This window comes from Elephantulus edwardii, unplaced genomic scaffold (genome assembly GCF_000299155.1).
Source record: "Elephantulus edwardii isolate Elephantulus edwardi_28Jun2011 unplaced genomic scaffold, EleEdw1.0 scaffold00280, whole genome shotgun sequence".
NCBI classification, from domain to species: domain Eukaryota; kingdom Metazoa; phylum Chordata; class Mammalia; order Macroscelidea; family Macroscelididae; genus Elephantulus; species Elephantulus edwardii.
In genome coordinates this window covers 55,826-83,523 of record NW_006400030.1, presented here as the reverse complement: position 1 = coordinate 83,523, position 27,698 = coordinate 55,826, and positions in this window count along the sequence as shown.

Here is a 27,698-nt window from a genome sequence, read left to right as displayed (position 1 = left end):
AAAAATTTCTACTAGTTTATTTACAAAATTCTAATACAAATTCGAACAAATTCTTTCAATTTACCTCACCCCCCCATCATATTGTGCAACTGGATGATTAATCTCCCCTTTCCCTGCAGATCCACATCACTCTGCTTCCTGCCTCACCCACCCCTCTTGGATCCTTATAAAAAATTCTACAATAATGGTTTTATACAATATTTATCCTTGTGAGACTGAGTTAGTTCTCTCAGGATAATGTTTTCCTGTCCCTCCCAAGTTAGGTAATAATTTACAAAATAATTATTCCTGCTTGCTGCATAGTACTCCATTGTATAAATGTACCATATCTTCTCAATCCATTCATTTGTAGTTGGACATTTGAGCTGCTTCCATGTTCTTGCAATGGTGAATAATGCATTGGTGTACAAATCTCAGTTTGTGCCTCAGTTCTCATATTCTCAGGGTGTACTCCAAGTAGTGAAGCAGCTGGGTCATATGGAATTTCTATTTTCAGCTTTTTTGAGGAAGCGTCAAACTGCCTTCTGGAATGGCTGTACCATTTTACAATCCCACCAACAATGTATAAGATTTCCTTTCTCACCACATCCTTTACAACATTTATTACTTACTGTCCTGTTAAACTTTGCCACTGTTACTGGAGTGAGATGGTACCTCATTGTGGTTTTGATTTGCATCTCTCTTGTTGCCAGTGATTTGGAGCATTTCTTCATGTGTCTGTTTGCCGTTTGAATATCTTGCTCTGTGAAAATTCTTTCCATGTCTTTTGCCCATTTTGTAATTGGGGTATCTGCTGGAAAAATTGGACCTCCACCTGCAGAAATCTGAAACAGTATCCACATCTCACACCATACACAAAAATCAACTCAAGATGGATCAGAGACCTGGGAGTAAAGCCCCAAACCATAATGTTCATAAGAGACAAATTGGGATCAAGCTTAGAAGTCCTGGTCCAAGATATAAAGAGACTGACAAATACAACTAGAAATGCATACTCTAAAGGGGATAAAGTTGATTCATGGGACCTTCTAAAGATTAAATCCCTGTGTATATCAAAACCTTTTCCCAACATGGCGAAAAGAAAGCCTACAGACTGTGAACAAACACTTGGTAATACCATCTCAGACAATGGTCTTACAACAAAAATTTACAGAATAACCCTGGCCTCTATAGGAAGATATTTTAAACTTTGACTTGAGTCAGGTACTTCTTGGTCTATAGAGTGACATCTTTGACCTGCATGGCTATGTAGTCTCCAAAGACTAGAAAGAGGTCTTTGATAGCTAATTTTCACAATGTAATGTGTGATTTGATTTCTTGACTTCATGGATGCTAATTGTGGGGCCAATTAAAATAAAATAATTGACAAATACAATCTCATAATGATTTTTTATTATGTTGTGTATTGGTCCAGTGGTGAGAATTTTTGGTTTTTTATGTTGAAGTATAACCCATACTGAAAACTAAAGTCTGAGCTTCAACAATAAGGGTTTCAAATTGTCTTTATTCTCTGCAAAATAGGATGTGTTTTCTACAGTTCACTTGCTGTTGATGATTCTTCTATTCCTGATGCCATATTAGTATTTATATATCCCACATTCTCAAATTATTTTCTCAGTATACAGATTTGATAGATATAAAGAAATGTTCCAACCTGAGTATATGCACTTACTCTGATATTCAACCATGAGATAACCTCTTACTCTGTTTGGAAAAGCTGCTTTTTGTTCTATGGACAGGTTCTGAAAGAGCATAATTGAGTGTTCTGGAATTTTCATTCTCAATATTATCCATTATTTATGATAAAGCATACAATTTAATGTGTTTGCACAGTCAATCAAGCAAAATTCCTTTTTCTAACATTTTCGGCTTTAAACAAAAATTCATCTAACTTCAGCAATGATGTCCCTTTCTTCTAAAAAAAGGGACTTTTCTTCTGAAAAGTTTGAGTGTACATTTTATTCTGAGTCCAGCTTGAACTTTTGGCAGTTCCCTTTTGACATGCCACAGCATTAATTTCTTGCATTATCAGCGGCAAAGATTTTTTCTTTATTATAATGATGATATTGTTTTATTACTTTCACATTCTTTTGCATCAGCTTTCTTTGGAATTGGCACAAAAATGGAGCTCTTCCAGTTGGTTAGATAGGTAGCTCTTTTCTGAATTCTTTTCCATAGAGAATAACATGTTCAAGACTATATATGTTTGTTGAACCATTTCTAATTAGTTCCTTCAATATCTGGAAACTTCCACACAATCTAGACTTCTCTCTTCAGTAATATTGGTCCCAATCATTTACAACATCCTGAAATAATAGAGCATCAGTCAATTCCTTTTGGTACAATGACTTGGTATTTCTTCTATCTTCTGTTAATATTTCCCATGTCATTTAATATTTTGCCTGTATAACCATTCCATATTGCATTTGAAGCTTCCCTTTTGCTTTCAAAGACATGTGTATGTTTTGTTATGAAACTTTGCTTTGTCTTCTCAAACAGCCTTTGAAATCTTCTGTTACCTCTCTCTCACGTCACAATTTCTTTATTTCACTTTAACTTCTACAATTTCAAAATCAAGCTGCAAAGTGTCTCCTGAGATCCATTTCATACTTCTTTTCTTTCTGAAATTTCTGGTGACCTTTTGATTTCTTTTTGTATAACGAACTTGATGTCATCCCAAAACTCTTCTGGTCTCTGGCCATTAATATTAAGTACATGAAATTTATTTTGTAGATGGTTTCTAAATTCATGTAGAGTATAGTCAAGGCTATATTTTGTTTCTTGTGGAACTTTTAAAATTTTCTTCAGCTTTGATTTGAGTTTGAACACAAGCAAATTAGGTCTGTTCCCCAATTAACCTCTAGCTTGGCTCTGACTTACTGAGTTTCTCCAATGTATCTTTCTACAGATAGAATTTATTTGCTTTCTGTATGTTCTATCTTACGAGATATAGCTATATAGTTGTAATTTATGGTTTTAAAAAATAAGTATTTGCAATGAATAAGTCATTTGTATTACAAAATTACAATATGCTCTCCAGCCTCACTTCTATAATCAAGGTTATAATTTCCAAATACTTATCTTTCTTCTTTGTTTCAATTTTTTTGTTCCAATGCCTGATTATAATTAACCCATCACAACTTCACATTTGATCAGTTTCAGGCTATGGAAACTGATAGAAATCCTCAAATTTCCCACCTTTAGTTTATTAGTTGACTTGTATATTTGAATAATATTCTTAATTAGTTATTCCTAGTGCCCATATTGATACTATCTTGTCACTGACAGGACTGTACTTCAAAGTAGATCTTGAAATATCCATACTGAGGATTAGTGTGATGATACTCTTCTTCAATTTGTCTTTCTAAGAGTATGAGATCATATGATAGCATGAGTTAAAATGGTCAATTCTAGTTCGTTTCAGCTGATTAAAGTCTAGGAAGAGAACTCTGGTATCATAGATAGTAGAATGTTGAGCTGATAACCTAAAGATGTACTGTTTGAATCTATCAGAGCTGCTCCTCAGGAAAAAGACAAGCAATTCCACCCCAAGCCCTAGAAAACTCATCAGAAGGTCAGCGTCCAATGAGAGTAAGAGAGTGAAAATAATGCCTAGGATTTTTATCTATTCCATTTTGTTTTTTACAGCTTCCAATACCTAGATTCAAATTGTGTGCACTCCATGTTCCAACTATTAATCTGCAACATCAAAAGAAGATGGAAGGAGTATACAGAGTCATTGTATCAGAAGAAATTGGCTGACACAGAGGAACTTCATGAAATAACATATGAACAAGAGTCTATGGTGATGAAGGAGGAAGTTCAAGTTGTTCTGAAGGAATTGGCAAAAACAAGGCTCCAGGACTTGACAGCATACCAATTGATTTATTTCAACAGACACTGCCCTGGATGTGCTCACTAAGTTGTGCCAAAATCTGGAGGACAGCCAGCTGGCCAACTGACTGGAAAAGATCGATACTTGTTCCCATTCCAAAGAAAGATGACACAACAGAATGTGGAAATTGTCGAACAATATTATTAATATCACATGCAAGCAAGATTCTGCTGAAAAGTATCCAAAAATGTTTGGAACAACATGTCAACAGAAAACTGCCAGATGTGCAGGTTGGATTTAGAAGAGGTTGTGGTACTAGGGATATTATAGCTAATGTTAGATGGATTTTGGCAGAAAGCAAAGAATCCCAGAAGAATGTCTATCTGTGCTTCAATTACTATGCAAAGGCTTTTGACTGTGTGGATCACAACAAGCTATGACTGACTCTGAGAAGAATGAGAATCCCAGAACATTTGATTGTACTAATGCGAAACCTGTACTTGTACCAAGAGGCAGTTGTCAGAACAGAGCAAGGAGACACTGCGTGGTTCAAAATCAAGAAGGGGTTTGTCAGGGATGTGTTTTGTCTCCATACCTTTTTAATCTGTATACAGAACAGATCATCCAAAATGCTGGGCTATACGAGGAGGAATATGGCATCAGAATTGGTGGAAAAATCATCAACAACATGTGTTATGCAGATGACACAACCCTGCTTGCTGAAACTGAGGAGGACCTGAAGCACTTGCTGCAGAAAATCAAAAGCTGCAGCCTTCAATGACATCAGGCTAAAGACTAAGGTGCACCTGATCCAGACTATAGTCTTTGCAATTAGGTGATATGCATCGGAGAGTTGGACAGTGAATAGGGATGACTGAAAGGGAATTGATGCCTTTGAGCTGTGGTGCTGGATAAGAGTGTTGAATATACCATGAACTGCTAGGAGAACAAGCAGGTTTGTCCTGGAGAGGGTGAAGCTGGAATGCTCCTTCGAGTTAAGGATTCTGAAGCTTCTTCTGACATACTTTGGGCATGTTGCAAGGAGGGACTGGTCCTTGGAGTGAGTCATCATGTTTGGGAGAGCAGAGGGACGGCGCAGGAGAGGAAGACCCTCGATGAGATGGATCAATTCTGTGACTGGAGTGGTGGGAATGAATGTGTTTGAGACAGCGAGGTTGGCACAGGATAGAACAGCTTTTAGGGCTCTTGTACATAGGGTCACTATGAGTCGCAAATGACTCGATGGCACATAACAACAACAACAACGATCTGCAATATTGTTTCTTTCATTTTGAGAGTTGTCATTGACATGCATGTTATTGGGGTTATGTGCTGTCAAGCCAGGATCAACTCGTAGGTGACATTCCAGTGGGTATTCATAGCCTGTAATTTGCACAGAAAGAGACTGGCCATCTTTCTCTTGAGAAATGGGTGGTGAATTCAAGCCATTTGTCATCAACTTGACAGTAAAACTCCTTACCTTCTAGGCCACCAGAGCTTCCTATTGGCATGTATAGATACCACAAACTAAAATCTCTAAAATGAAATTGTTATGTTCATACGTTGTATTAGCTATCTAATGGGTAACATGAGAAAATTACCATGACATAATTACTTAAAATAATACTCATCATCATAGTAACCCATAGTTACTATGGGTTAGGAATTTGGTCTTTGCTTAGTAGAGTGACTCACAATCTCTAATCAGACTGGAGCAGAACACTGACAAGGTCTATGGTCATTTCTTGACCCAAGAAGAACTGTTATAGTCTCATTCATGTGGGTAGTGACCATCAGGATCATATTAGTTATTAAACAGAGATAATAATTCCTTGCCACATTGGGCTCTCCACTGAGCTACTCAAAACATGGAAGCTGCATTCATGAGAGAAAAATCTTTAACACAAAACACACAGGGTTAGAGAGGATGGGAAAGCCACAAAACAGCCATTTTATAACTTAATAGCAAAAGTGATGTCTTAACAGTTTTGCTCTCAGTAATACAACTCTCATTTGGAGAGAAGGAATTGCATAAGGATAAAAACTTTAATAAACTGTGATCTTTGGGAGTTTTCTTGGTGGCTTCTTACACATACTTTTCTCTTCTATGGTTCTTGTCTTTAAATCATAATTTTTTCAACCATACACCTTCCATAGTACATCTTGTTGCTGTTGTTGTTATGTGCTGTTAAGTTGCCTGTGACTCATAATGACCCTATGTACAGCAGCTCTGAAGCCTACCCTGTACTGAGCCAATCACACTAAATCTGACACACTAACCCCCATTTCCCTACTTGTTGTATCAGTCCATCTCATCTGGGGTCTTCCTCTCCTTCTCTGTCCCTCCACCATTCCAAGGATGATGTCTTTCTCCAAGGACTGGTCTCTCCTGGCCACATGCCCAAAGTATATGAGAAGAAGCTTAAAAATTCCTAGCCTCCAAGGAGCAGACTGGTTTTACCCTCTTCAAGACACACTGATTTGTTTTCTTGGCAGTCCATGGTATGTTCAAGATTCTTCTACAGCACCACAATTTGAAGACATTAATTCTTCTTCTGTCCTCCTTAGTCATTGTCTAGCTCTCTGATGCATAGCAAGTAATTTAGAAAACCATGCCCTCAATTAGGTGTCCCTTAGTGTTTAGACTGACATCGTTGTTTTCCAGTATTCTGGAGAGGTACCTGACAGCAGATTTTCCCAGTGCAATTAATTAATCTTTTGACTTTCTGACTGCTGGTGTTAAGAATGTTGACTTGGTGGGGAGGGATTATATAACAATGAAAGAATTTTTCTTTTACTTTTCAAAAAGAAGAGCGAACCGGGGGGTGAGGTTGGGCAGGGAGAAAAATGCAACAATGAATGAATGGAAATCCAAAGTTTCTGTAAACTTTCATTAAAATTAATAAAATTTTTTTTAAAAGGGGTGGGAGAAAAATATTGATTGTGGTGCCAAGCAAGCTGTAATTGTTAACAATTTCAGTCTCTTCTCCATTTGTCATGGTGCTGTCAACTGTCCCAGTGATGGCAATCTTTGTCTTCTTGATGTTGAGCATCAATTCATATTGAATTCTACAGTCTTTGACCTTCTGCAGCAAGGACTTCAGGTCTTCTTCTGTTTCAGCAAGCAAGGCTGTATCATCTAGATCCTCAGAAATAATCCTTGTCTTTGCCCTGTTCTTCACCTCTTGCCTACATGCATTTAACCTCCTAATCAAATTATAGCTTTATGATCTCTTGAAAGTTTTAGTTCTTCCTAATTCTCACTTCTATTTAAATAGTAGTACCTGATATCTAAGTTTTCTTGCTTATTATTGGCCAGTAGGGTGTAATCTTCACAAGGACAAGACTTAGCATTTGTCTTGCTCACTGATGTATCCTCAGAGCCTCACCGAACATTTGGAATATAATAGGCAATCATAAATCTTTGCAAAAGAAAAGAAGGATTAAATTCTAGACCCACTCTTGAACTGTTTACATATGTTATTTTTCAGTCCTCACAACCCTATAAAGTAACCATTACCAGCATTTTACTAGAAACTAAGGGTTAGAAGCACTAAGTAATTTGCATGAGTTTATGAAATGAGTAAAAACCATATGAAACAATATTTTAAAAAGCCTTAACCTGTATAGTGTTCCACACATGTGAGGTATTATCATTACTATCTTTTGCCCTTCTTTAAATTTTCTTCATCTTCCCAAACTTTTCTTAATTCACTCACACTTCATGTAAAGACAGGAAATGGAGAGAAAGTAATAATATTAAATGGCTACCAAGGGATCTTTCCAATGTATTCTACAGACTAGGTTAGCTCACCTCACCAGGGTGGCCATGCCTTAACTTGGATTCTGGGCCCACCACACACTACAACCTCAGAAAAGTGATGACACAATTTAGTGTTGGTGTTCTGCTTCATTGAAAGCATGGCATTATCATTATTCATTTTGGAGAACAGCCTGCAGTGTGGAAAGAAATCACATTAGAAAAGGAGAACCTTTCAACATAGCATTCCATCCTCAAGAGAGAGGGGAAGAAAAGAACAAGATCAAATAAGCAATACCGACATCTGTCTCTATCATCCAACTGCATCTTACATGTCCCCTAAGTGAACATCCTCTACTTTATGAAGAAGCAGCAATAATTTGATGATTTTCAGTTTATATAAACTCTTTTATATTCCATTTGTTACATAAGGTTCATAATTAATTAAGATTCAAGTACCATAATTATGGTGTTTTAGGTGCTGTCAAATCAGTTATGATTCATAGCAACCCCAGGTATAGCAGAAAAACCATTGCCAGGTACTATACAGCCACTATGTTAGATCATCTTGTTGAGAACAGTCTTCATTTTCACTAAGCCTCTGCTTTACCATGCAAGATGTCCTTCTCCAGGGGCTGGTCCCTTCTGATAACATGTCCAAAATATGTGAGATAAACTTTTGACATTCTGGATTCTATGAAGCATTCTGACTGTACTTCTTCCAAGACAGATTTGTTTTGTTCTTCTTCCAGTCCATAATATATTCTTCATTCCTTTGCAGCATCATAATTCAAAAGTATTAGTTCTTCTGAAGTACTTACTCCTTGTCCAGTTTTCCCATGCAAACGTTATTATTGTGTGCTGTCAAACACATCAAAAGCTTGCCTTATCAAACACTATTTGCAAGATATCCAGTGTGTTTAAGCCCACTGTTGCAGTCAATGTGTCCATCTATCTCATTGTAGTTCTTCCTGTTTTCAATACCTTTTCAAATATGATGTCTCTTTCAAAGATTAGTCCCTCCTGAAAATATGCCCAAAGTATGTGAGAGGAGATATGTGAGATGAAGCTTTGACAACTTTGCCTCCAAGGAGCATTCTGGCTGCACTTTCTGAACGTAGTCTGGACATCTTGCTAGGAGAGGCTATTCCTTGGAGAGGGACATCATGTTTGGAAAGGTGAAGGGACTGTGAAAGAAAGGAAGACCCTCAGCCAGACAGACTGACATAGTGACTACAGCTATGGCGTCAAGTGTATCAGAGATGATGAGATTAGCACAGGAAAGGACAGGGTTCAGATCTTTTGTTCATAAGATCTCTGTGAGTCATACTTGACTCAATGGTACCTAACAACAGCAACATGTGAGATGAAGTATTGTATGAAGCACTTTAACTATATTTCTTCAAACACAGATTTGTTTCTTCTTCTGTTAGTCTATAGTAAATTTGATGCTTTTCACCAATGCTAAAAATAAAAAGCATAAATTCGTTTTCAGTTTTCCTTATTCATTGCCTAGATTTTGCATAAATATTAAGCATGATTTGTGTCAAGTACACTTTATTCTCTAAGAGGTCCTTGATAGCAAATTTGTCCAAAATATTCTATCATTTGATTTCTTGACTCCTGCTGTCCTGGCAGTCTATGGTATGTTCAAGAATCTTCTCAAGGACCACAACTCACCTGACCGCTGGTGCTGAGTGTTGATTGTGCAGCCAAGCAAGCTGTAATTGTTAACAACCTCAATCTCTTCTCTTCTTGCGTCATCTGCATAATGTAGATTGTTGATGAATCTTGCTCCAATCCTGATGCCATATTTCTCCTCATAAATCCCAGCCTCCCAAATGATCTGTTCTCCATATAGATTGAAAATATATGGAAACAGGGTATATCTCTGGCACATTCCTTTCCTGATTTTGAGCGACGCAACATTTCAGGACTGCTTCCTGGTCTGAGTGTAGGTTTCACATGAGCACAATCAAATATTCTGAGATTTTCATTCTCCTCAAAGCTATCCACAATTTGTTGTGATCCAAAAAGTTAAATGCTGTTAGACCAATGATTATCTTCATCCATTCAAAGAAGCATCTTTATTGAAATCATTTTTATTCTAGAATCTTGCTTTTCACAAATCCCTTCAGTTGTAGCTCGAAATTATTCCTCTGGTGGCATCAGTCTTTATTACATGCAAGAATCCTGAATGTTTGAACATTGATCAGTCTTTACTTGACAAAGAGAATGTATTCTTTCCGTCATCTTCTTTTAATGCTTCCTGGTTCACTCAATATTTTCCCTTGAATCCTTCATGATTGTAACTTAAAGCTTGATTTTTTTTTTAAAGATTTCATTTTTCTCCAGTTTTTTCACTGTGAAAAATGCTAAGTGTTGTTCCTTTTTGGCTATACAGTTGCAGGTTAATGCACATTTTATTATAATAGTTTTGTCTTCTTAAACTGCCCTTTTAAATCTAGTCTAGTTCTTTTATGTCATTATTTCTTCTGTTTGCTATACCTGCTCTCCTTTCAAAAGGAAGTTTCAAAAGACAACATCTGTTTTGGTATTTTCTTTCTTCCATTTTTAATGAAATTTCTTCTTTTCTTCATGTAGAATACCGTTGATGTCATTCCACTCACCTGGTCTTGTTGTTGTTTTTGTTGATTGCCTTGAGTCGAGCACGCCTTATAGCAACCCTTTGAAAAAAAGGTCTGATACCCTTCAACAACTATCGTCATTTGTCAAAGTTCATTGAGTTTCTGGAGGCATGTTATTTAGGAAGTGGATCTATTCTTCAAATGTCCTCAAATTCAGTTGGGAAACACTCAATGTTGTAGTTTGGCTTTCATTTTCACATGTTTCATTTTCTTCAGTTTCAATTTGAATATGAGCAATTGATGGCTTGTTTCACAGTAGTTCCCTGATTTTGTTTTGACTGATACTGAACTCCTTTGTCATCGCTTGCCTTAGGTGTAATCAGTGTGATTCCAGTGTATCCTATCTTTATACTGTTGTTGTGTTGATGTTTACTGTTGAGTCAGAACTGACCCATAGCTGAACGTCCATGGTTTTCAGAGGCAGTTAATCCCACAGGAAGAGATTGTTCATCCTTCTTCCACTCCCACAGAACAGCTGGTGGCCTCAAATTGCATGCCTTGGGGATTGCAGTGCAGTTTCTTGCAATTAGGTCACAAGAGCTCATCTTGTCACTAGCAGTTGGGAAATTAAAAGATGAATCGCACTGGGAAAATCTGCTGTAGAGGATCTCTCCAGAGTACTGAAGAGTAAAGATGCCTGTCTATAGACTAAGGTACATCTGATCCAGGCCATGGCTTCACAATTACTTGCTATGCATCAGAGAGGCAGGCAATGGTCAAAGATGAAAGAAGAATAACTCATGCATTTGAGATGTTGTGCAGGAGAAAAGTCTTGAACATACTGTGGACTGTGAAGAGAACTAAGAAGTCTGTACTGGAGACAATGAAACCTACCTGATCTTTGGAGGAAGGATTTTGAAACTCTATCTCATATACTTTGGGCATGTTTCCAGGAAGGATTGCCCCTTAGAGAAGGACATAATGCTTGAAAGGGTGGAGGGACAGGGCAAGAGAGAAATACCGCAGATGAGACGATTGACACAGTAACTGGTTAATAAAGATTGGTGAGTCAGAGACACTGAGATTGGCTCGAGATAGAGCAGGATTCAGAGCTATTGTGCATAGGGTCCCTATGAGTCATAGCTGACTTGATGGCATAAAACAACAACAATATATCTCATCTATTGAAGTCCATGTGTGCAGTCATTTTTTAATATTGTTGAGAAAAGGTATTTTCAATTAATGTCATTAGTTTTGAACTAGATCATGTAATCTCTGATGTTCTATCAACAAGACCATATTTTCCAGTTTTTAGGTTATTTTAACAGCTAAAGGTCCTTACTTCATCTCCCAATTTTTGGTTTAAACCAAGCTCAAAAACATTAAGAAAGTGGAAACTTGATTTCATTTTCAGACTTTTTAAACTCAAATAAGGCAGAGAGAATGTGTTCTGATTCCTAAGGCTCTAAGCAATAAAACAAAACAATTGGCCTAACTATAATTCACTATCCAAAGTAAAGTAAAGGCCAAATTGAAAACTTTCAAAGCGAAATCTCTTGATGTACTATAGCTCGAAAATATCCCAGCAGGTGATTCTAAACAATCCAGAGATACTTACTGCAGGATGAAATCTAGTCTGGGAATATATTGCTTGAATATGTAATGATGTAAGAATGCTTTGGGCAGCCTGACCTTTAACTAGCTCAGAGGCTTGCAAAGATCTGTTCTTATTAATTCACTGTCAAAGTGCCTAAGAGTGAAAGATGATATTACACTCCATTTGAATACCAGAAAATTGAGATGAGTAGCCTTTACACCAACCTGGGCCACACATAGTCCTTAGGAGAGTCACGGCTAGAGCTCCCTGCTCACACTTTTAGCCATACTCTTGGAACAATGTTTGACTTTCTCATCTTCAAAAGGTGAAATTGATGCTTCAGCCTCCCTTCAAGCATCTCACTCAAGAAATCATATTGATTTTTACTCTTAGATCTTTCTGAGGCAAGTTTTCTGATTATTAATAGTTTTATTAGTTTTTTTATGATCAGCAACATGCTAAATAGATGAAACAGAAACATTTCAGAAGAAAATACATAGAAAAGTGTGTCATGTAGAAGAAATTCGGCACAACTGTGGATATAATTTTTAGTGTTATTTTACACCCCTATAAATAGTGTCCTTACCTATAGCAGAGAAGAGACCTAGAGAGATAGAGAAAAGATGGCATTAGATGTTGCAGTTGCATGCCATATATTGTTAGAGCCACCAGAAGATAGGAGAGAGGTTTCTGGTATAAAATAGAACAGATTTTCCTTCAAATTCTCACAAAGAGTCGCCATGGCCAGCACCCTGATCTCAGAATCTCAGTTCCCAGGATGGAGACAATACATATCTGATTGCTGAAAGTGAGGAGGACTTGAAGCACTTGTAGCAGAGGAGAAAGGAATGCAGCCTTCAGTGCAAGAAAACAAAGATTCTTACACTGGACCGGTGAACAGTATCATGACGGATGGAGAGGAGATTGAAACTGTCAAGAGCTTCATCTTGCTTAGATTTACAATCAACACATTTGGTACCAGCAGTCAGGAAATGAGGAGATGCGTTGCACTGGGATATCTGCAATTAAGGACGTCTTTAAATTACTGAGGAGTAGTAATGCCAGTTTGAGGACAAAAGTGCATCTGATTAAGGCCACATTCTTTCTGATTACTTGTTATACATCTGAGAGGTGGACAATGAATAAGGATGATAGGAAAAGGATTGATGCCATTGAGCTGTGGTGTTGGAGAAGAGCACTAAATATCCCATAGATGACCAAGAAAACAAACTGATATGTCTTGGAGAGGGTGCAGCTGGAATGGTCTTTGGAGGCAAGAATTATGAGACTTTGCTTCACATACTTTCAGCATGTTGCTAGGAGGGGCTATTCCTTGGAGAAGGAAATGATGCTGAGAAGGGTGTAGGGTTGATGGAGAAGAAGACCCTCAACCAGGTGGATTGACACATTGACTTCTGCAATGGGCTCTAGTGTGTCAGGAAGTGTGAGGATGGTAGAACAGGGCTCAGATCTTTTGGTCATAGGGACACTATGAGTCATACTTGACTAACAATAGCAACATATAATTCATCCAGTTCTTATTTATTTTGTTAAAGCATCTATAGAAAGTGAATAAATATGGCATCTTGTGTTGTTAGAGTCAGAACCAATCCTTAGCTGACCCTACAGCAGGTTTTCAGGGGTAGTTAATTGTATGGGGATTGCCCATTTTTCTCCTAAGGAGCAGCTGGTGGCCTCAAATTGTATGGCTTTGGTATTGCAGAGCAGCTTCTTGCCACTAGGCCACCAGAGCTCCTTACTGTTTAATAAATATTTCTTTAGTGTACAGCCTGGTGACAATCATCTACTCTCTTTTGCTGGTTGTCTTATTAAATGTTGTTTCAATGTGAAAATAATGTTATTTTTACGTGTTTTATCCTTGCTTTCATAAGCTATGTAAATGGAGACTCATATTGTCAATTTTAACTAAACTGGTAAGCTGTTAAAAAATAGCACTTCATAGATTACTGTTATTTTTATTTCATTTTATAATCAAAAAGGAAAAGACCAATATGAATGTCAGATGATACTCTGAATATTGCACTAGAGGGATGAGAAGCCAAAGCAAAGGGAAGAAATCAAGAAATTAAGGGGCTGAAGAGAAGATTTCAAAAGGCAGCTGGGGAAGACAAAGCAAAGTATTATAATGAAATATGCAAAGAGCTGGAGTCAGAAAATCAAAGGCTGAACTCACTCAGCATTTCTTAAGCTGAAAGAATTGAAAAACAAGTTCAAACCATGAGTACTTAAGGATGCTTTGGGCAGAATATTAAATGATCCAAGAAGTATGAAAAGAAGATGGCAGGAGGATACAGAGTCACTGTACCAAAGGAAATTAGCTGACACAGAAGAATTTCATAAAACAACGTATGAACAAGAGTCTGTGGTGATGAAAGAAGAAGTTCAAGCGTCTCTGAAAGAATTGGCAAAAAATAAGGCTCTAGGAATTGATGGCATGCCAATTGACATATTTCAACAAAGATGCTGAACCTGATTCACTCACTAACTTATGCCAAGAGATCTGGAGGACAACCACCTGGCCAACTTACTGGAAGAGTTCTTTGTGTGTTCCCATTTCAAAGAAAGGTGACCAGACAGAGTGTGGAAATTATTTCACAATATTATTAATATCAAATGCAAGCAAGATTCTGCTGAATATTATCTAGAAACAACTGGAGCAATACATCAACAGAGAACTGCCAGATGTGCAGGCTTGGTTTAGAAGAGACTGTTGTACTGCCCCATAGACTTTCCAAAGATGTTCATTTTCACTTGAGCAGAACTGTTGTATCTTTCTCCTTTGGAACAGCTGGTAAGTTTAAAACATCACCTTTTAGTTAGCATCCAAGAGATTAACCGCTACACCATCATGGACTCCTAGTCTAGCAAAGGACCACCTAGAGATGCTCTATTGCACTATTCTTTATAACTGTACAGTGTAAAACAAATGCATAACTGGCTCTGTTACTGGTAAAATGTGAATATATAGTGGAATGTGTTTGGAGCTTTGTGTAAATGGGTTTTAGTTGTGAACATTTCTGATACTTCAAGGTGCATATATAAGCATTTGTAAAGAAACTGGACACAGTTTCCTCCAAAGTTAATTTCCTCCATGGAAATTAAGTGTTCTTGTATCTTTCACACTTTCTATGGGGCAGTTTGCTGTGAGTTAGAATCTATTTGTCAGCAGTGAATTTTTTGTTGGAATTGTTGTTATTAGGTATCATTGTGTTAAGTCACTGTACCAATTTTGTTGAGGGTCTTCCTCTCTTCCTCTTAGCCACCTCCTTTCTCAATCTAATGTCTTTTCCTTTGACTGATTTTTCCTTTTATTTTAGGTGCCATTGAGTCTACTATGAATAAAGTTTTTGTTTTATGACACTGAGTCAAAACTGATCCATAGCTGACCCTCCAGCAGGTTTTCAGAGGCAGTTTAATTGCTTTGGAGGAGATTGCTCATCCTTCTCCCACAGAGCAGCTGGCAGATTGGAACCACTGACTTTAGGGACTGCGGTACAGCTTCTGACCTCTATCTAGGCCACTAGTGGTTTTATTTTCACAGTGACTCGTATTGTCTCTATAAACAATAGTTATGAACTTTGCCCTATTCTGTGCCATCCTCTAGAGCTCTGGTATTCTCAAATACATTTTTATAGTCACTATGCCAATACTCTCTTATTGAGAGTATTCTTTCTTTCTTGGACCCTCTACATTTCCCAGAATGATGTTCTTTACCAGGAACTAGCTCCTCCTGACAATAGACCCAAAGTATTTTCACCCTTTTTGCTTCTAAGGAACAACCTAGTTGCACTTCCTCCAAGACAGATTTGTTTGTTCTTTTCACAGTTGATGGGATAGTCAATGTTCTTTACCAATACCATGAATCAAAGGCAGTGATTCCTAGTTGATCATCCTACATTGTCCAACTTCCAGATATGAAGTAATTGAAAATACTGTTCCTTGGGTCAGGCAAAACTTGGCCTTTAAAATAATTTCCTGGCTTTATTAGATTACATTTGGCAATCATACAGATTGTTCTTTTACACTGGTCAAATTTTCCTCAGTGTCTGCATTTACTCTATTTCCATTATATTTGCTCTGCTTCCATTTAAAAGACATAGTAGGGAAGAAGATGAATACAATAAAGAAATGACAAAATAATACTGTAATGAAATGAGGATACGACAAGCTCAGAAGATCAAGGAGAACTCACTAGATTTGTATGTGTAAGCTTGCTGATAAGAGGTAATTTTTCTGGAAAGAGAAGGAGGCTATTTTGAACCTACTGTCATAGGGAGTTCTCCTGGAACTAATTTACAGCATAGGTCTCTGCACAAGTGATTTATATAGTTCAAAATATAGCTGTGCCATAGATGATAGCTTTGACTTTAGTTATTTAAGTTGGAAAACACCAGATTATGAAAATCCAGAAATAAAAGAAACTGATCAAGTGACATTAATCAATTGGTACCGCATCTATTTTGTTGTCCTTTTGTGTCAGAGACTTTTATATTGATACGTCGATCACAAGTTTCTTTTCAATAAAACTAGAAGCCAATTGATATTATCTCACTTCAAAATTGTGAAGATTCCCAATATGACAAGGCAAAACTGTGTTCCATGGATTTTCAGTGGCTGACTTTTGAGAAATTCTTCTGAATTTTAAACAAAGATGCATAACAACATCCACAGGATGTTTTGTGAAATAGAGTTAATTAAGTACTGTTTCTCAAACTTTTCTTTTAAAAAAGAAGACAAGAAAAATAAAAAAAGAAAAAGTAAAGAATAACCTGAAATGTCATACTTAAAAATAGAGATAAACTTGACTAAAATTTATATTTTAATATATAAAAATCAATTGAAAGATTAAGCCAACTAATGGTTGAGTAACATTTGTAAATGAGTGCAAATTCTTTGATTCGATCTTCTCCTGTACATTCAGTGATGGTATCAATCCTTGCTACCACCCAGAAGTTAGGGGTGGATTAGAGGCTGTTGTTGGAAAGTGCTCTAAGCTCCCTGCAAGGTAAGTGCTGTGTAAACACCAGCTGTTAGTTTTATTGGTTCATTGGAGGCAGCAGGAAAGACTGAGCAATATTTGTCTCAGAGAGTTAATTTCTTAAGGAGACTTGCATATACAGACTGAACTTTAAAGAGATCAAGCCCTGCTAAGATGTGGACACTAGGTTAAGCACAGAGAATGTGACAATGCCTTGAATTTTGTCTAAATCTCAGAACTCCAGGGACCTAGTAATGAAGAGCAACTAAGCCTTCCCACTCTGGAGAGCCAGAGATGTTATCCCACTGACAAATGTTTCAGGAAGAAAGGAGGTTTGATTTTTCCAGGTAAAATAATCTAGTCCACAGGAAGTGGGTCATTTTTTATGGCCTGGAATGCCCCACTGACAGTTCTTTGCGGGGAGTCATGAAGAAGAATTAGACTCAAAGACAACACATGATGAAGTCAGCAAACTTGAACCCCTGCCTGGGCTAGGTGAGAACAGTGTACCCCAGGCTTAGAAAGCTTAGCTCTTTGCTTCAAAGTATTTCTTGAAAGCAACTTCCAGTGGGAAGAAGACTGTGCTGAACAAGAAGTGATCCCCACTGCGCTAAACACACTTTCTTTCCCTCTGCCAGCCTCATCTTTCTTCACCTGTCAAAACCCAACTAAAAAACCTCTGCTCTGATGCTTTAGTTCCTGCATCCCAGAGTTTACTGGTTCTCAGAGCTTATTTGTTGTTATGTGCTGTTGAGTAGCCCTAAACCTTGTTTTAACCTGTGCCAACCTCACTGTCTCTGACAAAACTATCCCTATTAATGCAATTCATTGAATTGATCTGTTTCATTGAGGGCTTTCCTCTCTCTTCTGCCGTCTCTCCACCCTCTCAAACACAACATTCTTCTCTAAGGACTGGTCTCTCCTTGCAACATGCCCAAAGTATGTCAGACGAAGCTTCAGAATCCTTACCTCCAAGGAGCAGCTTGGTTTCACCCTCTCTAGAACAACCCGTTTGTTCTCCTAGCAGTCTGTGGAGACTCTTCTCCATGCAGAACAGTTCAAAGGCATCAATTCTCTTTCTATCATCCCTAGTCACTGTCCAGCTCTCTGACACATAACATGCAATTGCAAAGACTATGGCCCGAATCAGGCACTCTTTAGTCTCGAGTTTGACATCATTGCTCTTCAGTACTTGGGAGAGGTCCCTGACTTAGCACAATTTAAAACACACAAAACTGTTTAAAGTAGAATTAAAAAATGTATTCACCTACGACTAAGCTTCTCAATTCCATAGTCTTTTTGTATTTTGAGTATTTTGGTTAATGAAATATTCCTTTCTCTCTTTTATAAAGGGCTTTTTGGGTTTTTGTGTGTGTGTGTATATGTGGGTTTCATCTTCCTTATTTATTAGTAAATTTTCACTATAGTACTGTTTGCTTTCTTATGGCTTTTTTCTGAAGTTATGATTTAATAGCATTTATTCTTAGTTAAATAGCAGAAAGTATGATTCAAACAACTCATACATAGTAGATAAATGACAAGGCAGAAAAAGGCAATATACAATAATGGATGATCATTGCAATATCATTAAATAAAAGGAGATACAGAAAGGTATAGAAGCATTAATGGAAATTAGAGTTATAAGGAGGATGTGGGAAAAGTGCAATTAAATTGGGGGAATTTAAATCAATGTCATAGAACAAAATAAGTTAAAATAGTTGAATGAAAAATGAATTTGCTTTGTAAAACTGAACTCAAATAATAATAAAAATTATTTTAAAAGAGATGCTTAAAATTCTATATTTTTAAAAATTAGTCTGATATTACACTGACTGTTCCCATAAGTTACCAAGTCAGGTAGGAGGTGGAGAGTAGCCACCAGAAACATTTTGTGTGGTAGAGATTTAGTGGTTAAAATGTTTAACCACATGTTTAGTAGTTAAAATACAATTCACAGTCAGTGTATGTTGGCCATAATAAAGGCACAAAATGAAAAACAAAAATAAAACACACTTGGATATAAATATATAAAGCATTAGAAAACAAGAACAGGACATGGTTCCCTTTAGAAACATTGAGCAATAGACAATTTAAAATATTTAGAAAGTCAGTTCTATTCATTAGAAGAAATGTTTTACATATTAATTGGGTTTTTCCAGAGAACATAAAAGCAGTACCAATAAATCTTTACTATTACAATTACTTGCCAAGAAAATAGTCTGACATTCACCTTTTTCTTCACTTTCATTAAAGGAAAAATGAGTATAAAATATTATGTGATGATAATATCACCTAGGAATGTCAAACTAGTTTAAATATACTCTAAATATTGTCATTACTACGTTTAAATTTTATTAGAAATTATTTTTACCTATTCAAGAGAGAGCTACATTGGCCTAGTGGAAGGAAGCTGTGCTACCAAGTCGAAGGTGGGTGATTGTCATCTGTGGCCCTTGGCCAGGTTCAAATTGTCTTCCTGTCAAACATTCTTCTAGGTGGCATAGCACTGGTCTGTGCGTTGCTGTACAGAGGTAACTCGTGGCTGCTGTGATGCTGAAGCCTGTGACAGTTATGTGCCAATCGTGGTAATGGGCACCCATGGTGGACAGTGTTGGCTGGAGCTTCCCGACTAAATCAAGCCTGGAAGCAGGAGTGGCATCCACTTCCAAAATGGCTTGCCTCCGGAAACTCTATGTACGAACAGTGCTCAGGCTGTTCATTCATAGGGTCGCTATGAGTCGTCTATGACTCGACGGCATTAAACAACAACAAGAACAATTCAGAAAGATGAGTAATCTCCTCTTAAGTGATTTACAGCCTCTGAAAAACTGCTAGAGGGTCAACTATAGTTGGTTCTGACTGGAAAAACATGACAACTCATTATGAAAGGATACTTAGACACATAGATAATTAGAATCGTTCTGTATTCTTTATTATTGTTGTTGTTGTTGTTTTTAATTGCCATGACTCATAAGGACACCATGAACGAAAGTCCGAAAGCCCTACAACCATCACCATTTTTCGAAGTTCAGAGTTTCCAGAGTCATGCCGTTTAGGAAGTGAATGCCAGTCCTGCCTTGGTAGTACTAGACAGAATGTAATTCAAGTTCTTTATAAAATGTCTACAATTTAACCTTTCACTAATTTATGTTAGCCTTCTTCAAATTAGATTGTTTTACATATATTTTCCAGCTTTTCTTGCACTTAGTTCAGTATTGTAGTAAGTTTGAAGTTGATGGAAATCAAATAAAGTTAGTGATGGTAATAATGTAAATAATATAGACCATTGCTCTACTTAGTCTTGTAGGTCTGAATTTTATGTTCAATTTCTTATGTTCTGATTGTCCAATTTTGTTGAGGCAGCTCTGATTTTCTTTCTTTATTTTTTTGTGGTTGATTTATAGGATTAACTTAATGACTCTAGGATTATGTATGGCCCCAAGGCCCTGTTCCTTACAAAACATTAGTGAGTGCTGAGTCCCCATGGGGGGAGCTGATCTGACTTATGACAAACTGAATGAGAGCTTGTGATAAAGAGGGTGAGGAAGGAAGGGATGTGGATTTCATCATTGCCCAGAATTAGCTTGAGGAGGGGTATAACTTACAGCATGTAACTAACCAGAGGCATAGAGATCAAAGGGTGACTGCCCTGCATCCAGGAAGCAGAGAACTGTGCCGGGAAGAAAGAGGAAAGCAGATGTTAAAATCAAAGAAATCTGAAAGAAGGTTGGTAAATGGTTCTAAATGGGCCACAGGGGACATCTTCATAGGAAAAGTTAAGAGGAGGCTTGACAGGTTAGGGAGATTAGTTGATTTCTTTTTTCTCATCTCTTCCTTTGCTCCTCACTCTCTATCCTACCTCTTCCCAGAAGGCTGACAATTAATTGGCTAAACCACAAGAAGTCCCTGGGTAGATGTTGACTTTCATCACTTAAGATTCCTCTTCTATCACTTACACTGACAATGGTGGCTACAATGAAAATAACAGACCATACTTTAAAACAGGGAAAGCAAAGTAAAATTATTTCTCTAAAGAAGAGAGAAAAAAGTTAAGACTGGCATTCACAACCAACCAGAGAACCAAAACATGGTTCCAATAACATGTAGATTTCTTATCACCTTGAATATCTCTACTTCAGCCTAATTACAGGTTGGCCAGGATTCCCGTGATGGAAAAAATACTTTCTCTTCTAGTGTCAACTTCCTTATTTCTCTTTTCTTCTCAAGAACATAAGGGCAGTTTAGGAAAAAGAAGCCTTGTTTTGCATCTTTGTTTTACACCTAAGGTTGAATTCCAGTTCCAATACTTGCTGGCCATCTGACCTAGAAAAATTATTTAACATTTACTTCTTTGCTTTGGTGCATTTACCTTGTAAAGTAGGTATGAGGATTAGAAACAATACACAGAATGTGAGCTTGGCCAGTGGGTTCTGAAGACAGATCGTGGACAAGTGACATAGTGCTCTGAGACTTAACTTTTCTTCTACAAAAGGAGGAAGCACTAGGACTACCTCAGAGGGTTGCCCAGTAGATTAAAGGAGAAAGAACGTAGGCCACTTCTGGCGGGCAATGGGTGTGGCATCATACAACATGTTTAAATTCTACCTTCACCAAAATGCAAAGCATAAAAATGGCCAGACTGACCAGTCTGGACATTCATGGAAGCCACAAGAATATTTTGAACCTGGAACAAAATTCAACCTCATGGCTCAGCTTTTAACCAAGTCATAGATCGGCCTATAAGATGAACAGTAACAGCAGAGAATACTCACTCCTTAAAATCATCAATCATATAAGGACAAAAGGAAAGAATTCTGTCAGGGATAAATCTCAGCCCTCAAGAAGAAGTGGAATAGTGGGATTAATGGAAACAAGACTCACAAGAAGGAAGTTGAATGAATAAAGTTACATTGTGGGGATTATAATTAATGACCAAACATCCTGGCTTCATCTTCATTGATTGTGTAACTTTGTACCATGTTTTTACTCTTTTTCTCTGAACTTGGTTTTCCAATGAGTATTTAGAGGATAATAGCATTTGTAAGAAGTATGAAGTTTTTGCAATGATCCAAAGAGATTTTTTTTCCCTTTAAACAGTGTCTTGGGGCATATTTCAAGCACACTAATAGCTGGGTCATATGGAATTTCTATGTTCAGCTTTTGAAGAAATGCCAAACTGCCTCCTGGAGTGGTTGTACCATTTTACAACTCCACCATCAGTATATAAGAATTCTTAACCTTTCCACATCCTCTCCAACACTTATGACTTTCTGTCCTGTTAAACATTGCCACTGATACTGTGGTGAGATGGTATCTCATTGTGCTTTTGATTTCCATCTTTCCTATTACCAGTGACTTTGAGCATTTCTTCATGTAACTGTTGGCTATCTGAATATCGTCCTCCATGAAGAGCCTTTCAATGTCTTTTGCACATTTTATAATTGTGTTATCAGTCTTTTTCTTGTAGAAGCCCTATAGGATTCTGTAAACTTTTTATATGGTACATTCACATGATGGAACACTTAACTTAGGAGGGACTGGGGAGCATTATCAGTCCCATAAGGATAAATACTGTGTAAGATCATTATTATATAACTATATAACTAGTGTGTGAGGGTCAAAAGGTGGGGAGGGTGGGAGTGGAGGGGTGAGAATTGCCGGAGGCAGAGTGAAGGGTGGTAATTGTAGGGTCATAAAATTTGATGGATACAGGGAGAGCTGGGTAAAGGAAAGTGAAAAGATCCAGTGTGAAAAACAAAGTATACAAACTTTATAAGTAAACCAATATAAAACAAGTATAATTTTTTCAAAAGTTTCTGATTTATAGTAAATGATACATAAATATTAAAGAAAAATATGGATATCTAGAACACAATGATGCTGCTGATGCTCTATGCAGATGACACAACCTTGCTTATTGAAAGTGAAGAAGAATTGAAGCACTTGTTGCAAGAGATCTATGAATGCAGCCTTCTGTATGGATTCCATCTCAATATCAAGAAAACAGAAATTTTTACCACAACATCGTGATGGTTGGAGAAGAGATTGAAATGGATCCATCTTACTTGGATCCACAATTAACACCCTTGGTACCAGCAGTCAGGAAACAGAGATACATTGTACTAGAAAAATTTGCAGTTAGGGGCCTCTCAAAATTATTGAGTAGAAATGAAGGCACCTCTGATTCAGACCAAAGTCTTTCCCATCACTTGCTACATATTTGAGAGCTGAACAATGAATAAAGATGACAGAAGAAGTATTGATTCCTTTGAGCTGTGGTGTTGGAGAAGAGCACTGAACATCCCATGGACTGACAAAAAAACAAACAAATAGGTTTTGGAGAAGGTGCAAGCAGAGTACATTTTGGAGGCAAGAATGATTAGACTTTACCTCATGTACTTTGGGCATGTTTCTAGGAGGGGCTATTTCTTAGAGAGGGACATGATGCTTGGAAGGGTAGAAGGTTGACAAAGGAGAAGAAATCTTTTGAACAGGTGGATTGACATAGTGACTGCAGCAATGGGCGCTAGTGTGTCAGGAAGTGTAAAAATGGCACAGGATAGGACAGGGTTCGAATCTATTGTTTATAGGGTACTTATGAATCATACTCGACTTGGCAGCACTTAACAACAACAATAACTAGAACATAATATCTGAGACATTGTCAGAACTTAAACTAATATTATTAGTTAATGATTATTTATATCATGACCCAAAAAAAATTTAAATTAATTTCTGCTTGAATGAATCTTGAAAATCTCTGTCATAAAATATCATAAAATTACATGTTCTAGGGTGATGGATCACCACTAAAAGAACATATTCTGTGGCAGTTGTTAAAAAAAGATTTTAAATTGTTTTAATCTCATCTCATCTAGAGGTACTTTACTTTGAATCTCATCTTTGTGACTCCTTAAACAGCAAAGAATAATGTAAGTCTCTTTTAACTGCAGCCTAGCCACCACACCATGAGGAAGCCAGTTGTAGATATGCTGATGCAAGGAGGAAACAGGCCACCAGCTCAAAGCCCAGCTGAACTCCCAGCTGACAGCCAGCAATAACTTGCCAGTCATATAAATGCCCATCTTGAAAACTATTCTCTGTCATACAGTTGACCTGCACAACAACTGGATAGAACTGTCTCACACTACATTAACCAATTTATGGCTAACCTGCCATTAGGTTTTAGAAGCAAAGGAATAGATTGCTTAGCTTGCTTGTTGCTGTGTACTGTCAACTCAGAACCAACTCATATCTGACCCTCTAGCAAGTTTTCAGAGGAATTTAATTGCTCAGGAGGAGATTTCCCATCTTTCTGTAACAGAGCAGCTGATGGATTGTGACCTGTGGTAAGAAACTGGATTGCAATCTTAAAAGACGCTGGCCTTCAGCCAGTCCCACAAGGGGCTACCTTGCGCCGTCTCTTGTACAATTTCCCCCAATTGAGGCCAGAACATCTCCTGGACCCCCTGTGGCTGTTGCCTCTGGTATGTCTGCCTTGCCGCATCTGGCCACTCTTTACCAGGTTGTCCTAGGAGCAGGATTTAAACAGGACACTATAAACAGAAAATGAAAGAGAAAGAGAGAGAGAAAGGAGAGCATGTAGTGAGAGAGAGATTCTTACAAGCCGGCCAACCCTCCGGTTTCAGGAATCTTAGGGGTCCTGGGGGGATCCTGGTTGAGCTATATATCGGTGGAACCTGCAAAAGTCGTGCCACAATCGTGAGTCCCCCCAAAGACCATCGGGAAGCTGAATCCAATGCAAGAGCACGAAAGATTTTATTGCAAGCGCTCGAGCTAGGACTCTACACACGCACTCCGACACGGTGGCAGTGGAGAAGAGCCCTGAGCTCTACATGGTCACAATCTTTATTGGTGCTTGGAGGGGCCAGGGTCCATTGGGGGCTGGGAGATATAAGGGGATTAGGGAACTTGTGAGGGAAGATGGCGGCAACACAGAGAGATTGGCTATTTTGAAAATGAGTGGGCTCTTTAGCAAGGACACGGATATCTGGCAAACTGTGATTGGAATAGGGTTCATACATGAGGAATTAGAGTCACTTCTTTGTTGTTGGGATCCTTTCAGGAAATGAACTAGAGAAGAGATAGGACAAAGGACTTAAGATGGAGGCCAGACCGTATGTATGTGTGTATGTGTATTATATGTATGTAAATGTATGTATATGTATATATGTATGTATATGTGTATATATAGGTGTATAAGTGTGTGTATATGTATATATGTGTGTGTATATGTATGTATGTATAAAAGTGTGTGTATATGTATGTATATATGTGTATATGTATGTATATGTATAAGTGTGTGTATATGCATGTATATGTGTGCATATGTATATGTGTATGTATATATATACATGTCTGTGTGTATATATATATATATATAAACATGCTTCTGTGTGTGTGTATATATATATATATATATCACAAATCTTGACTCTTATAAATAGCACAAGTTTCTTTAACATTTTCACATAAATCTTATATCTCAAAATAATCTTTGTGACTATTCTCAAAGGGGCTTCAAAATAGACTACAACTAGTTTTCAGTTGAGCTAGTAGTTTCACCTTTCAAAGGAGTGATTCCAGCTGTCAATTTACTATAGCTTCTCTTCCTTCATTTATGTATATATAAACAAAGCGAAATGGTTTTCTTGGGTAGTGCAATTTTTTTAACTTTCCTATTTTTAATAATGAAGCTGTAAGTGCTATCTAGCCACATATGTATATGTGAACTGTTATGTAATTAAGTAAACACAGCTGCACTAATTAAATTGTATGACCACAAAAACTCATATACATATACATGCTTGCATGCACAACTCCTTGGGCATACACAAAATATTCAGATAAAGCTCATCAAGGTGTTTATTTGGAGAGGTTTTGGTGTGGTCCCTCAAATGTGTCTTTTACTCAGTGTATTAAGTTCTTGTATTGTTTGCAACAATAAACACACTCCCCTTGGAAGGGTCCTTGAGGTAGTACCATTCTTTCCCATTTTCCCCACTTATATTTCCTTCTCCTCTGTTCCAAGATGTAAAAACAAACCACATGACTTTATACACGTGCTGTGTGAATAGGCTGGGACAATAGCCAATAATCACAAAATAAGAAAATCATTTTGAGAATATGTGACTACTAGAAGTACAACTATTTAGAGATTATGGCTTTATCTCTTTTCTTCTTTTTCAGTAAAAATTGTATACAAATTGAAGAGAAAATAACATCTTTTGATGTACTTTCTAAGTCTCTGACTGTTTTTTGATGGACTAAACACAAAAATTATTGAGCATCTACTATTTAACTTTCTTCTAGGTCCTATAGCCCTGGTGTGTCCACTGCCATATAGCGGTAACTTGTGGTTGCTGTGAGGCTGAACACTATGAAGCTAATGTGTCAAATGTGTTAACAGTTGGTTACCCATGTTGGACAGTGTTGGGTGAAACTCCCTGATTAAGACAAGCTTTGAAGCAGGAGTGGCATCCACTTCTGTAATAGCTTGCCTCTGGAAACCCTATGAACCTGGAGAAAGGATGAGAGACACACAAGTGTTGAGGACTCTCCTTCACAGGGTCGCTAACAACACTTAACAACAACAACAACTATTTCATTACTCCAAAAGACAATTTGCTTACATTTCTAGGTTATATTTATTAGCTTAGTTGTCTATCTTCTCTATTTGGTTATGAATGAAAACTGTTTCTTCATTAAGCTAATGAGTTTCTGTGAAAACAGTGCCAGCAACATATTAATTACCCTATAGAAATATTTTAAATTAATAAATTCTACTACACTCTCAAATCCAGCTAGTGATGGAGACAGTAAGGTATAGACAGTATAAGATCAATAATTACCTCCATAGTATGAAATTCCATGTTCTCCCAGGTTTGCACCACCCAAGGTTGCTATGACCTGGTTGCCAGAGAGAGCATGGTTCTATGTGCGTGGGTGTTGTGGCAGTTTTTGGATGTGAAGGACTACTCTGCCTCCAGGAGCCAGGCAAGCCAGGCTTGACCTAGGGTTTAAGGCAGTAGGGGGCTTTAAGCCTAAAAGGGGAAGAGGGGAGAGAAGGCAGCCATGTTCTCCCTGGTTTGTTATGACTCATTTGCTAGAAGAGAGCATGGTGCTGTGTGCGCTGGTGTTGTGGCAGTTTTTGGATTCAAATGCACTCCCTGATTAAAACAAGCTTGAAAGGAGGAGTGACATCCACTTCCATAATAGCTTGCTTCTGGAAACCCTATGAACCTGGAGAGAGGATGAAAGGTACCTAAGCATTGAGGACTCTCCTTCATAGGGTTGCAATGAGTCTTCTGCGACTCGATGGCACTTAACAACAACAACAACAGCAACAGTATGAAAACCAGTGGTCAAAAAATAGTGCTTCATCTTACTTAACTTCATAATTGGATCATTGTTCCTCAACCAGCTATTTTTTTTATCGTTTCCTTTATTGGATCTTTTACTTCATACTAAATTTTTAATATCCTACAGCTTATCCCTCAAATTTCTTATTTTCTCAGTAAATATTCAACCTTATTGTAACTTTGTCTCACTTCCTTTAGACATATTCTCAGGAGGAGCCAGTTGTAGGAAAATACCCTACTAGGAAAGGATACCCTCAACATGAGTCATAATAGACTTGAGGGCATTAAACAATAATTGAAACTTTATCAAAAACTACAAATTTAAGTAACAGATACACACTGCTGTCATGGGAGAAAGAAGGGACATCTCTTCTTTTTTTTTAAATTTTAGTCATCATTTGTTTTGTTTTTTTATTAATTTTAATGGAAGTTTACAGAGACTTTGGATTTCCATTCACTCATTTTTTTGCACACTTTCCCCCCTGTCCACCCGCCCTCCTGCAAGTTTGCTTTTCTCTTTGAAAAATAATTATAAAT